Consider the following 11,454-nt stretch of genomic DNA (forward strand, 5'->3'; position numbering starts at 1 on the left):
TAAAATAAAAAGAGGAAAAAAGACTTGGAATGAAAAATACAGCAAAGAGATTTAATTCGTGAAGTTGACATTTTCCCCCAAATTTATTTATACCCGTATTTTTTCAAAGTTCTGAAGGGAGATTTTAGAAATCTGATGTATATACTTAGATTTTTCTCAAGGAATAAAAGGGCAAGAGTATCTAATAACACTTTGAAAAGAGAACTAATAAAATAATTTGTCTTATAAACTGATAAGAATTCTGTAGAAAATAATCACTTTTATAGATTTAAAAACATTTTAATCCTCCTAGAGAATGTCATTCTAAGTGAAGTAAGCCAGAAAGAGAAAAAAAAATACCGTATGAGATCGCTCATATGTGGAATCTAAAAAACAAAAACAAACAAACAAACAAAAACAAAGCATAAATACAGGACAGAAATAGACTCATGGACAGAGAATACAGACTTGTGGTTACCGGGGTGGGGGGCGGGGTAGAGGGTGGGAAGGGATAGACTGGGGTTTCAAAATTGTAGAATAGATAAACAAGATTACACTGTATAGCACAGGGAAATATACACAAAATGTTATGATAAATCACAGAGAAAAAAATGTGACAATGAGTGTGTATATGTCCATGAATGACTGAAAAATTGTGCTGAACACTGGAATTTGACACAACACTGTAAAATGATTATGAATCAATAAAAAATGTTAAAAAAATAAAAAAAAAATAATCCAAAAAAACAAAACAAAACAAAACATTTTAATCTACCAGTAATCTATATATGCTATAGAAAAGATCATTAAATCCAATAGTAAATTTTACATTTTTATATGTAGATCAGTATGACTGCGTTAGGTGATGTTATTGTTTTATTAATTTTTATAAAAATTTTCACATCTTATATTTGATAATAGCAACACAGGCATTGTTATAAGACTTTCATGTTTCGAAGTACTTTGAAAAAACTTAGAATAAAACATACATGTTTATGCATATATACTTTTTTTTTTCAAGAATCTAAGTACACACAGAAACCACAATCATGATTTTATTTTTTTTTTCTGCTGGCCAAACTACTCAGTTTCCTCCAGAAATTTAATGAAATATTAGCAACCCTCTCATGGCTAGTAAGAACTTGAAGAGGGGGACAGACTTACAGGAAAAATGTAAATTGTCACTCTTTCCAGATATCCTTAAGGTTTATTTTGCCTGCTGATAAAGCTCGCACTTTCCGTTCAGCTGTGTTAAAGAGTCCACTTAGAAAACTTTAAAAACTGCTTCTGCCTAAGGATGCTCCCCTACTGGCTACCCCCTTGGAGATAATGTAACAAATGACTTCTTTTTATAGGGAATGACTTTGCAAAACAAAACAATAAAGCATGTTCAGAAGTAACTAAACTCAGCAGGCCCAGTCATCACTGCTTGGCTCTGCAATTTCAAATCTATAATTAGACATGTTGTCAGGTTTTTTTCCAGGCTTTAATGACTTCTGTTTTGTTTGTAACAAATGCTGGAGAGCCGCCTCCTGGGAGGATTGCAGGGGGTGGGGAAGCTGAGCTGATGAGAGCTTGGTTTTATTTGAGATGCAGTTTCCTCAGTTTCAGGTTGTTTAACACTCTAGCATGTTAGAAGACTGTAGGTGCATTGTCTGAGGATGTGTGTGGTAGGCAGTGTGGTTGGGGTATGTGGGACAGCTTGCAGAGTTGTCCAACTGAAGCAGTAAATGAGCAAAGGTGGAGCTGGGAGTCATGACTCGACTCTGTCCCTTGGGCTACGTGCTCCATTGCTGCACTTTGATGGTCATGATGTGGTTAATGAATAGCTGGGCAAAGGTATGTTTAGTTATGGTTATTCAATAAGTTGACAAACTTTTATTGAGTGCCTAGTACATGTGAAATGTTGTGCTAGGAACAATAGGGGACAAACCAACTCCCGTAATCTACTAGGAAAAAGAAAACACTGGCAAAAACAAAATCAGTAATGGTGAAGCAGGCAACTAACCTCCTGAAGGAAGGATTTCTTGACCTCTCCAGGCTCAATCAAACCTTTGTCCTAGCCTTATTGTGATGCTAAGTACACTGCAATGATTTTTTTTTTTTTGCACTCTTGCTTTATTCACCAGACAATGAGCTACTTGGGGACAGACTATTTTTATTCATATTCCATTTCTTAGTGTCTTACATGACCCTGACATGAAGAACATGCTTAGAAAATGAGAGTGTGTGAGTCAATGAACGTGAAATAGAGCCGCCTCTATATTGAAGGAATGGTACCAATAGGTGCCGGTGGAGAGGGTAAGAGAAGGAAGCCTCTGAGGGTGGCTGGGGATACACAAGGAAGGCTCTGTGTCCACTCAAGGTGAAAGGGCTCTGACTAAAATTTTGGTATATGTGTAATACACTTTCAATTGTGTGGAGTTGTTAGGATAATATCATAAAGGGTCCCTCTTCCTCCCTGAAAAGAGTGCTTCCTGAACAGTCCTGAAACTCCCTCGAAGTAAGTATACCTTTATTAAAATTGAAATCTTGTTCGGGAGACCTCAGGCATCAATATCTTATAAATAAACACTTTATCAGGTAACTTTCTTTTTGGGCTATTCCCAAGGGTGGAATATCACCTCCTAGTAGGTTTCTAGGAAAGAGATGAGAGTAGGACATAGCAGTTGGGCAGGACCTCAAATACAAGCATGGTTATTAACTATTTTTCTTTGGGCTAATTCGTTATACTGAATAAATGGACACATGGGGGTAGGATGCTTTTTGTATTACTCCTATTTCTGATATTCCCCATGCAGAAGTGACCTGGGAGGTACACTTAGCCAACAGAATCTGCATTTTCAAGCTTGACTTGAATCAGTCAAGTGTTTGAGGAATAAAGAAAAATTTACTTCTCCCCATGGCTAGAGGGAATAATTGGTCCCACCTATACAACCAAAAGCAAATAACCAAAATGCAAGTTTAGGATCCATTTTGCAATCCCTGAAAAAAATCTATATAAGTATAGTTTTATTACTGTTAATGGCTCTAATTAAGGTGGAAAATTAGTCTACTGTTCCACTGAAAATACTGCAAACTTGCACAGAAAGTCACACAAATACCAAGCACCTGGAAGCTACAGGAAAATGAAGGAACAGTTTCATTTTGAATGTTGTTTCCTATACAGAAGAATAATCATAATAAACAAAGAAGTCTTTATAAAGGATCAGCCTTTTTAGTGGGGTCTCAGAAATTCAAAAGGGCAAATACAAAGGTGCTTAGAAACATACCTGCAGTCTAACAAAAACCATGAGGCAGCTATGAGTTAAAACATCATAAGCATTTAAACCATTAAACACTTTAATCTCTAAAGGAATGCTATTTATTTTATTGAGTTATAGTCAGTTTACAATGTTGTGTCAATTTACAGTGTAGAGCACAATTTTTCAGTTCTACGTAAACACACATATATTCATTCCTGCAAGGAATGCTATTATTAAAAGGATTTCCTTTTATGTCCAATAGTTCTGTGTTGACTTGACCTGATTATCTAATGGTGGACCAGTTACCTTTGGCATACTCCAGTGCTGTAGGTTAAGTGTGAAGGAACTTCATCTGCCAGACTTCTGGCTTTCTGGAGATGACAGACAAAATGTCTGTGACCTTTGGTCAGGAATATGCAAGGGGCCCTGTTATGTGGAGGGTTTGTACTTAAGTCCTGACCAAATCCAGAGACATGGGAATCTATCTCTGATAAAACCTTCTAGTATATCTTTTTTTTTCTCTCTCATTCCATTCTTGCAGGCAACTGAAATAAGCTAGTAAGAAAAGAAGAAAAACATCAGTTTAAAAAGAAATCTATTATATATAAAACAGATAAACAACAAGTTTCTACCGTGCAGCACAGGGAACTATATTCAATGTCTTGTAGTAACCAATAATGAAACAGAATATGAAAACAAGTATATGTATGTATGTGTGTGACTGAATTATTTTGCTGTACACCAAAAATTGACACAACACTGTAAACTGACTAAACTTCAATAAAAAATGCAAAAAAGAAAATCAGTAATAAAGACCTAAAATCATAGTCTCACAAATACCCAAATCTCATATCCTACAGCCTTTCAGAGACACAAAAGAGATTTGAGTTCAAGGTTTTCTCCTTCTCCTCTTGCTTCTTCCACCCATTTATCTGCCACAGAATCTGCTTCAGGAAGCAGGATGTAAGCCATTAGGTTAATGAGTGCAAGCGCTTGCAAGAGATGCGAGGAACTCAGGCAAAATTTTGACACAGAAGTGAAAAGGCACACAGAGATGGTATCTAAGTTTTGGAACCAGTAGAACTGGGGTAGAAAGAGAAGAGTAAAAGGATTGAGTAGTTGAGAGGAAACTCCAGACCACAGTGAGAAAATTCAAAGGTCTCCTGGGTGGGTTAGTACCTTGGCACCCCTTCAAATAGATGCACTTGCTTTAGCTCCCCCTGATGTTACATAATGCATTCTGGCTGAACTTAATAGCTATTGATAGCATATCAAGAAATTACACTTAAGTTTATATACGCATTCTCATTATACACTCAAATAACCTCTTTGCTTTTCTCAGTTGCAACTCCCAAGGAAGCCAATGACAACTCTTGACAATTTTCACCCAAGTTAATAAGTTTCAGTGAATTCCTTCAAAAGTCTCCCTTTGTGACTTGATAATCATTGAAAAACCTAAGCAGTAAAGAAACTCTAGGCAAACACTTTTGTATCAGATTTTGAAATACAAAGTTCGTGTGACAGACAGGTATTCTCCAAGGTCACCTCAGTGCTTGTTCTTTCAGCAATTTTCTGTTTGCGCTTCTCTGTTGATTACAGCCAGTTGATTATTTATATCAAGATCTCTTTTTAAAATTATTATTATTGTAGCATAGTCAGTTTACAATGTTGTGTCAATTTCTGGTGCGCAGCATAATGTTTAAGTCATACATGTACATACACACATTCATTTTCATATTCTTTTTCATCATAGGTTACTACAAGACATTGAGTAGTTCCCTGTGCTATACAAAAGAAATTTATCTATTTTATATATAGTAGCTAGTATCTGCAAATCTCGAACTCCCAATTTATCCCTGCCCAGCCCCTTTCCCCACTGATAACCATAAATATGTTTTCTGTCTGTGAGTCTGTTTCTATTTTGTAAATAAGTTCATTTGTGTCTTTTTTTTAATTCCACATATAAGTGATATCATACGGTATTTTTCTTTCTCTTTCTGGCTTACTTCGCTTAGGTTTATCCATGTTGCTACAAATAGCATTATTTAATGATTTTTTATGGCTGAGTACTTTCCATTGTATAAATATACCATAGCTTCTTTATCCAGTCATCTGTCATTGGGCATTTAGATTGTTTCTATGTCTTAGCTATTGTACATAGTGCTATGAACACTGGGTTGCATGTATCTTTTTCTTTTTCACTTTGCCCATGAGAATTGCCATTTGTTCCCTAAGTTGACAAAATCATCACCAAGGGGTGCGGATGGGGACGAGGAGGCTCAAACATTGATTGAGGGGCCAGTCAGGAGTTGGAGGGAAGAGGAGCAGGTGGAGGGACCCCTAGTTGTCCCTCCCCCTTCTAATGCCATGGGAAGGGTCTTCCTCTGGCCAGCACCCTGCCCATCCCCGATGCCCAGTTTCTCTCAGAGAGGCGGGATGGGAGGCATGGGAAGAGGGTGTAGTGTGAGTGTGCCCCAGGAGAGAGAAGGGTGCTGGGTGGGGGCGGGGTCCCCCACTTCACATGCACTCACAACACTGGTGGCCCAGGCAGCAGAAATGGGGGAAGCCCCCTCCCACCCTGGATTATAGGAGGGCGGGATTAGTGTTGGGGACTGAGGGTCTCAGGGGCATCATGGGGGGCAGACCAGGGCCCCCACCAGGGGAAGAGATGTAGGTCAGTGGTGCTCCAGGGACCAGGGGCATGGGGCTGAGCCACAGCTGGTTCAAGGTAAGCGTCACAGGGGACGTGGGCTGGAAGTGGTTGGTGATGGAGGGGACAGCGGCCAAGGTTCTGCTCAGCAGGAAGGTGTTAGAGGCCTTGGCTCCTGGTGGAGTGGGGCCCAGTTGTCTCACCAGTGAGTCCAGGTCAACCAGGGCTGTGTTGGGCCCCAGGAAGGGCTCAGGAGTCTTCCGTGTGGGTGGTGTCGGGGTCGGGGCAGCAGCGGGCGAGGGTCTCCTGACAGCCTCGGCCAGAGAGACCCCAACCCCACTCATGTCGAATGCAACAGGGCTGCAGGTGGGCATCTCTCCGGTGCGCAGACCCAGCTCCCCCGGGCTGCTCCTAGAGGTCGGCAGGGCCATGTGCAGTCGGTGGAAGCCATAGAACTCGTCAAGCTCTGTCTCAGACCCCCGACCACTGTGGTGCTGTTGATGCTGGGCTTGGCAGGTGACCCCCCTGCTGGGGGTCTGAGAGGGCTGGGGCTGGTACCTAGGGATCAGAGGCTGGGGGGCTGCTGAAGGGGCCCCCCCATCTGAGATCCCCCGTGGGTCAGGAGCATGCCCCTCTCCAGTGGCTGGGGACTGGGTCCCATCTGAGTCCCACCCCAAGGGTCAACTGGGGGCCCTACAGGTGCAGCAGTCCTCCAGGGGTCCCCGAAGGCTGGTGTAGGGTCTGGACCACCCCAGGGATCAACAGCTGGAGGGACAGAGGGTCCCCCCCTGGGGTCTGAGGGGGTGGCAGCCGTGGGGATGGCAGGGGCCATGGGTGCTGGGCCCCCCCAGGGGTCCGTGGCCGGTGGAGGACCTGGGGCCGTGAGGACATCAGCAAGATTTGTGAGGGATGACAACTCCTGGCTGGCCGTCTCCCTCTTGCTCTCCTCTGTGGCCATCTGCAGCCTCCGGCCATCCCCGCACTGAGCTGCTCCTCCTTATCGTGCTCCCTGCGGCTCAAACTTAGGGCCAGCTGGAGCTGCATGTCATCCTCAGGGACGCACGGTGGGGGCTGGTCGGCCTCCTCCTTGCTCGTGGCCAGAGCCAGCTGGAGCTGCAACTCCTCCTCCTCACTGCTCTGCGGCCAGGCCTGCTCTGCCTCCGGTGGGGTCCGAGCACACGGCAGGGGCGCCTGCTTCTCCTTGGCCTTGACCTCGTGTGTGCACACTCCTCCCGCAGCCAGTCCTCTTCAGGCAACAGGGCCACCAGATGCTTGACCTTTTTGTGCACGTTCCTGCCCTGGTCTTTGCCCTTGTGGTGCACGTACTGGAAGTCCTTCAGCGTCTGCACGGCCTACATGTTCTCCTTGCGCTGCAGCACACGTGCTCCGAGCCGGTCTTGATGAGCTCCTCCGTCGGCATCACGGCCTTGTACACGTGGCCAGTTCTTGCAGTGGTTGTTGAGCCGCTTCCAGATCATGCTCATGATCTGTGAGAAGGCCACCGTGTCGTAGGTGAGGTTCGTGTGATCTCGGACATGAGGGAGCTGGAAGGGTCCCAGGGGTGTTGCTCATGGTTTTGTGGACCTTGATCTCAGCCTCAGCTTAGTTGTGGGCCATGTTCTTCATCTGGCACTGCAGCGAGGTCGACATGGCTCCCAGCATCAGTGAGGGGATGGGCACCCTGGGGTGTGCAGAGATGGGGCGACTGGAGGAGGCAGGCTGCAGCAGGGGCTGGTGGGTCACTGCGTCTTGGCCTCTTCATGCTGTGCTCTGGGGGGTGGTCATGGCAGGCATCCCCTGTCCCCTGCTTGGCCTCAGTATCATGGGGCACACCTTGGCACATGTGCAGACACATGGAGGGCCACAAGCTGATGGCCCCACCGCCCTGGAACCCAGGAGCGGCACAGAGAGCCAGGTGGTGGAGGGGAGCTGCTGAGCAGATGGGAAGCAACCCGGGGTGCATGTATTTCTGGATCATAGGATAAGTCTATTTTCAGCTTTTTGAGGAATGTCCATACTGTTTCCCATAATGGCTGCACAAAATTACATTCCTCCCGGCAGTGTAGGAGGGTTCCCTTTCTCCACAGCCTCTCCAGCATTTGTCATTTGTGAACTTTTAAATGATGCCATTCTGACTGGTGTGAGGTGATACCTCATTGCAGTTGGTTGTCTTTTGAATCAGCCCACCACATTTGGTGATTCTTTCCAGTTCCCATTGTCCTTTAGCGTTTTCAGTCCATCTTAACTATCTTAGAAGGTCATTTCATCATCACATTCTATTTTTCACTGGCTCACCATTTTCAGTGCTTAGTAATGAACAGACAGGAGTGTCTGTGTAATCATGTGAAACCACGCCCAATTAAACGTTGAGAAGCACACCAAAACACTTCTTATATGCAAGTATTTATTCCATTTTTAAATGAAGATAAGAGAAATAAATTTACCACTAATAAAGATATTCTACGTCATTTTTATTTTTTTTAAAAAAAGAAATTAATAGCAAGTCATTTGTATATTAGGCCCAGTATGATTTTAGATAATACAAATCATCATCTTAATAAAAGGCATGAGTCATGTAGTTTCAGACTTGCAGTTCACCTGACGGCTGGCTTCTCTGGTCTCTGAGTTAGTGGTCCAGCCTTGGGTTGCACCTGCATTACAGAAAGAGATGAAAACAAAATGAGAAGGTAGTGGTGAGGAACATTTTCCGAAAACTTTCCATAAAGGTTTGTGGAAAGAGATTCCAATCTGGTTACTACTTGGGAATCTGAATTAATTGACATCATTATTCAGATTTGTATCAGTAATTTTTGAAAAGACATTAACTGTCAAAGTATTACTCAAGTCAGTCAATCATTTTACCCAAAATACCAATTTTAGTCAAATATTGCACTAAAAAATTCTAGTCTCATTAAGTCACCCAACTCCACCTTTTCTAGGCCCCTTTTGGTTGACTCTGATTGATTCTGAAAAGACTAGAAACCTTCAGCAATTTCAGCATCTCTTGCAGACAGAATCCATGAAAATATTTGAAAACTTCTCCACCCTTTCTTTCTAGTTCTCAAAATCAACAACTCCCAATCCTGGCCCAAATATGAGTACGTTGATTCCAAATACAGCTGAAATCTCTTGGAAATGTAAACATTCTTAAATTGGCCCAGAAAGGAATTAGAAGCTACTGATCCTGCATCCTTTTTAAAGTAAATTTAAGATATAAACAATTTAGCTACTTCAGTGAGTGCTGACAAGAGCCCAGTCACTTCTTATTCCCATACTTTGCCTACTTAGACTGCCTAACCCCTGGATTTTATGAATAAAAAGGAGAGGAGAGAAAGGAAAGAGCGATTCTGCTTATCACTGAAAAGGAAGCTTATGAGTAGATCTGGGTGACACTTTTACTTTCTGATCATTGTTGAGCAAGATTGAGTTCCTCTATTGAAAATGATAAACTATTAACGGAGCTGGATTTGCTTGGATTTGATGTGGTCTTGCTCTTGGTGTGTGTTTATTTGGGGAACATTTTGTTTCTTTCAGCAAAAAAAAAATTGGATCCCCTGTTAAGATGGTGTTTCCTAGTGATACTATAATATCAAGGTTGCAAACTTGGTGTCATGGGGGTCTTTGTCCAGCCCATTAGACTTGCTTGTTTGACCTTCAGAGTCTTAAAAAAAAAACTAAGCAAATACTTAAAGATCAGGTGATTTCATATAGAATCTCTCATTTCATTTTCTTGAAAAGTCAAAAGACAAAATTTGATAAGACGACAATGGTCTGTATTTCACTCAAATTCTAATTGCATAAAACAAAAGCTGAGTAGTAGTTGTCCACTCAAGTCTGTCTTAGTCTTTAACATTCACAGCTGTTTCCTTGACACTGAGTTTCATTTGGCATTTGCCATCATGCTTACACTACTGTTTTTTTAGTAATAGTGAAATAAATCTGAGAGTGGGAAAAGTGAGAGCTGTTTTTTCCCCCAAGATAAATGACAGACCATGTTTATTTGCACAAGTGAAAAAAGATCCATGTGTTTAATAAGCAAACAATGATCTGCCATAGAAGGAGACAACTTAAGTTGCCAAGCCATCATTTTAGTTTATGTTACCTTCATGCCCCTTGTAGGCACTGGAGTTGGAATCCCTGATTGATTACATTCTCTACATCAGTGGTTCTCAACAAAGGGGCATATAGGAATATCAGAACCTAGAGTGCCTTATTCAACGTATACACCCTTCCACACAGGCATTTCTGGGACGCCTGCCACTTCCGGAGTCTTCATCTCACTGCAAAAGCTGTCTAGGAAATTCTGATATGATTATCTGGTGGAGAACTCCACATCTGGTCTATTGAAAGACATCCTGATGTTTTTATTACAATTTCTCTCCCTTGTCCATGCCAAAATAAAATGCCCGACAACCTTTGAGTTCAAGCATCATGCCCAAAACCCTTAATAGAGCTAAAGTAATGTGTTTATATGGTGAGAATCTGTCAAGAAGACTCTTCTGATTAATGTTCTTGCTTCAAGTGGTATGTGGGGGGGGCCCTTGCTCCCTCATCCCCAGAGATGGCCCACATTCTGCCTATGGAGTGTATATCTACTTTTACCCTAACCTGAGCACCCAACTCCCACACCTCATGGCCTGTCTCTGGCCTTCTGAAAGAGCCTACACGCTATGTGCTATGTATCTCTCTAAATAAATCTACCTTTACTCCCTCAAAAAAAAAAATAGTAGGTAAGGGTTAAGATTGGCGCAAAAACTACCTGGCACCTTTGAAAATGTGTTAGCTCAAAGTCAGGATACCCCTAGATGGGTGGGTCACACATTTGAGAGCCCAGGGAGCTTATTAGAGTATCCGTGTCCAGGCCTCATGTCACTGTTTCTGCTCAGTAATTCTGCGTGGATGTTGAGACAAACTGACAAACCGACACTGGCCACTGTGTATGGAGATAGGACTCTAACCCACCCCCTCTGCAGCAACCAGTCCAGGAAGCCAAACTATGACCTCTTTCACCCCTGCTTCCAGATTAGCACTAAGCAGAGAAACCCAAACGTACCCTCCTAACTAACCTCACAGGATGCTTCGCTTAGGGTTAGGTGGCCTCCAGCTTCCCTGTGCCAGCGGCTTTCAACCAGGGCATCCTGGACTCTTGCCCTTTTCACTGCAGCACTTTATACTGTCATGCCTGCCTTGTGCTTCTGCCAGTGCTAAGTGATGATGGCTAACTTCTTTACTATAGCAAGCTCTGAACAGGCAGCTTTTGCTTATTCTCTTTATTTATTTTTATAGGTTCCAGGAATCAATATTTTCAGCCACCTCTCCAGATAATTCTATGCTATACCAACATTTAAGAGTCACTTGCGCTTATATGTGTGTGGGAAGAGGGCAGAGATTCTAATGTGCCCCAAGCCCTGGTCAAAGTCCCAGCTGAAACAGAAGCTCTAGGAAGTGGACTGGAAAGTAAAAACAAAACAAAACAAAACAAATCCTCCTTTGGGTGATGCTAGTAATCAAGGGCATTGGGGGAGACTTGGGACTCTGCTGTTGTCTACAGTCTTGTGAAAGTTTGGTGGATTATTAACC

General features: G+C 42.9%; 1 pseudogene; it reads right to left on the bottom strand.

The window, feature by feature from the left end:
• Positions 1-5,807: 5,807 nt before the first annotated feature.
• LOC140695392 (epsin-1 pseudogene) lies at positions 5,808-7,524 on the bottom strand (annotated as a pseudogene).
• Positions 7,525-11,454: the final 3,930 nt, after the last annotated feature.

The sequence above is a fragment of the Vicugna pacos genome, unplaced genomic scaffold (genome assembly GCF_048564905.1).
Source record: "Vicugna pacos unplaced genomic scaffold, VicPac4 scaffold_202, whole genome shotgun sequence".
Lineage (NCBI taxonomy): Eukaryota > Metazoa > Chordata > Mammalia > Artiodactyla > Camelidae > Vicugna > Vicugna pacos.